Here is a 3,709-nt window from a genome sequence, read left to right as displayed (position 1 = left end):
CAAGCTACCTTTTTGCCTTATTTCCAAGTTTTAAATACTTTTATTTAACAGCCTCTTTTTGTGATCATAAATAACCTCTGGAGATTATTCTTGATCACTCACATATAAAGCTAGTTCCATATTTTGTCATGATAGTTCACATAGTTCACATAGCAAGAGGTATTAACTAACTGTATATACTTCCTTGAACATTCAGTATTGAGCAACTACAGAGGCCAAATAATTAAATTCTGTCAGGTAATTTCACTAGGGAATATAGGATTCAATTCTTTAAAAGCCTGTTATTTTTTTCTTCTATCCCAAGACTACAAAACCAAGCCCCCAAAATTCTATCCACCAAGATTACACTGTCATTTCTAATAGATTCTGGTGAATTTCTTTCGACTTGAAGTCTCCAAATACTCTTGAGGTCCCTGGCTGGCTAGTAAGTGATACTGCTCATCACTTGTGAGGCTTTAACCATAAACCAGGTTGATTTTTTTTTTTCAAGTGGGAGTGGGAAGTGAAATTTGTAGTCATTGTTTTCACATCTTGCTCCTTAATGATGAGCTTTCCATATTTGATTAAATGTCATTTTGATATGGACAGGAGGCAGGGAAATACTGAGTAGAAGATGGCGGTTCCCTGGCAAAGGCTCCACCTGGAAACTGCCACCCTAAATGAGAATAGTTATTGCTGTTTTCCTGCCCGAACATTGCTTTTTCCAAACCACCCTGGCCTGCCATGCCCCCATCCTGTGTACCCATAAAAACCCCAAACTCCTCTGGCAGAGGAGCAGAGCAGCACAGCAGAGAAGGAGAGAAGAAAAGAAGCATCTGAATATCAAAGAGGCAGCTGGACGGTCAGAGAGGAGTTTGGCTGGGGGTGGCCAAACTCAAGGGAAGATTGTCTTCCCACTCCATCCCCTTTCCAGCTCCCTATCCCACTGAGAGCCACCTCCATCAATCAATAAAACCTCTGCATTCACCATCATTCAAGTCTGTGTGACCTGTCTTCCTGGATGCCGGGACAAGGACCCCAGGTACCAAGAGAGCAGGTTATAAAAAGCTGTTGCCACAACTCTCCACTGAGCTGGTTAACACTTAGCTGTCCATGGATGGCAACTGCTAAAAGATCATTAATTGTAACACATCCCTAGATGCTATCATGGGGCTGGAGCCCAAAAACACTCGCCCAGGCCCCGGCACCCGCTTGCCTGCATGCTCCCACTCCTGCGTGGGGTTTGTGTGGTGGCTAAGTAAATGAGCCACACCCATGTCACCTGAGAAGGGGTCCGAAGAACTCTCCCATCTCAATTTATTCTCAAATGTGACTCCAGGATGGGCTTTGTATGATGAGGTCAAAATTGAAGACAGTAAAATTCTCTGTTGAGGTGCAATACATTATTATTATTTTTCTTTTTGTGAGACCAAGTTTCACTCTTTTTGCCCAGGCTGGAGTGCAATGGCATGATCTTGGCTCACTGCAACCTCCACCTCCTGGGTTCAAGTGATTCTACTGCCTCAGCCTCCCGAGTAGCTGGGATTACAGACATGCACCACCACGCCTGGCTAATTTTGTATTTTTAGTAGGGAAGGGGTTTCACCATGTTGGCCAGGCTGGTCTCAAATTCCTGACCTCTGGTGATCCGGCCGCCTCAGCCTTCCAAAGTGCTGGGATTACAGTCGTGAACCACCGCACCCAGCCGCAATACATAATTTTTTAATAAGAATTTGATCAGTGTTTTTCTTATAAGTAAAATAATACTATGAACAGTGAGAGCACAGACAAATATCCAGGGCCTTCCAATTTATTCTGTAATGTGTACAGTCTCAGAAATAAATGTGTGAGTAATATTTTGTTTATAAAATTTATCCTTTAGATGAGTCCATGTCCTTTGCAGGCACATGGACGAAGCTGGAAACCATCATTCTCAGCAAACTATCACAAGAACAGAAAACCAAACACTGCATGTTCTCACTCATGAGTGGAAGTTGAACAACGAGAACACATGGACATAGGGAGGGGAACATCACACACTGGGGCCCATCGGCGTGGTGGGGGGCTAGGGGAGGGGTAACATTAGGAGAAATACCTAATGTAGGTGATGTGTTGATGGGTGCAGCAAACCACCAGGGCACGTGTATACCTATGTAACAAAACTGCACGTTCTGCACATGTACCTCAGAACATAAAGTATAATAAAAATTTTTAAAAATAAAATGTATCCTTTAATTTGACTACTCTTTTGATCAATTCTTACAATAGTGTTGAACTAAGAAAAAAAGTCAAGAAAACAATTATTTGGTACATCTCTACTTTTGTAAAACAAAAGAAAAAAGCTTCATGATTTTCTAGGGGTCTTATGGGAAATTTCAAAGATAGTTTTATGTGTGAAGAAAATCCTCTAATTTTTATTTTTCCGAATCTAGGATGTGATTGTGGGAAAGCAAAACCAAGAGTTATTGGAGTACTTTAGATCACCTATTAACATAGGGTCAGATGTGCCTGAGAAACAATAAATTCAATATCTGTTGATCAAAATGACAATACAATATTTTAAATAACGAGAATATGATGACACAAAAGAAAGGAGTCTTAGCTTTTCAGCAAATGAAGAACTTTAAGTTTTTGCTGCTTAAAAATCAAGGGCTTGAAAATATGACCATAAAACACAGAAAACTGTTTTGATGGGATATGGAATTTCTGCTATGTTGTCAGGCCAGATAGAATGTAAAGGCATAAACTTTTACTACCCTTTGTTAAGAGCAGACCAAACAATTTGAGATACACTGTTATTTTAGTACATAGAAAACCAAATTCTAGTTTTACATTAATATAGTAGTTAGCAGGAAAGGATTTATTAGCTCCTTGCTCTGTTTTTTTTTAATGGAACACATCATGATTTTGTGTGTCATCCTTGTGCAGAGGCCATGCTAACCTTCTTGTATCATTCCAATGTTAGTGTACGTGCTGCCTAACTGAACACCCTGCCCTATTTCTGTTGTATTTTTTTGAGACAGGGTCTTGTTTTGTCACCCAGGCTGGAGTGCAGTGGCATGCTTATGGTTGGCTGCAGCCTCCGTCTCCTGGCCTGTCCTATTTAAAAAACAAAACAATCTTACAAATAAACTCGTCAAAATTGAGGGAACGTTGCCAACATTTGAGTATATTTTATTGTTTCTTTTTCAACTCATTATTTGCAGTGAGGCAAATAAATTGTTTTCTACTTACAACTTTCTACATCTATTCAAGATTTGTTTTACACAATTCGTTTTCGCATTCTAGAAGAACCAAACCTTTTAGTTTAAGACAGAAAATATTTCCATTACCTTGCATTCATAGTCACAATTTTCTGCTACTATTGCTTTAGTATAGTCTTTGATTATTTGTATAAATTCTAACTTTCAGTCAAAGTAGCTGATTTCTATTTCACAGAGAAAACTAGAAGGGGATGTAGAAGTATCTATTATACACAGTTTAGCAAATTAACAAAACTAATGAAATCACCTCCTAGAGTCACCCACATCCATTTCTCACTCCTTTAAATCAGAGTAAACCCAATCATTAGTAAGGTAAACACAGTCATTAACATGAACAACAGATATATCCACTATAAGAAAAAAAGTGTATATATTCAAAATATGTAGGGTGACCAAATTTTAGTATTCTATTTCCCTTAAAAATTATCTAGGTGTCCAAGTTATCTATTAAATAACTTGATCTAAGA

General features: G+C 38.8%; 1 non-coding gene across 1 annotated transcript; it reads right to left on the bottom strand.

Moving 5' to 3' along the window:
* Positions 1-2,862: 2,862 nt before the first annotated feature.
* On the bottom strand, positions 2,863-2,968 carry LOC112440532 (U6 spliceosomal RNA). The gene has a single exon (XR_003028571.1). It is a non-coding gene; the product is annotated as a U6 spliceosomal RNA (small nuclear RNA).
* Positions 2,969-3,709: the final 741 nt, after the last annotated feature.

The sequence above is a fragment of the Pan paniscus genome, chromosome 6, assembly GCF_029289425.2.
Source record: "Pan paniscus chromosome 6, NHGRI_mPanPan1-v2.0_pri, whole genome shotgun sequence".
Classification (NCBI taxonomy): Eukaryota; Metazoa; Chordata; class Mammalia; order Primates; family Hominidae; genus Pan; species Pan paniscus.
Note: the sequence above shows the minus strand (reverse complement) of the source record. Positions and strands in the feature narration are given on the sequence as shown.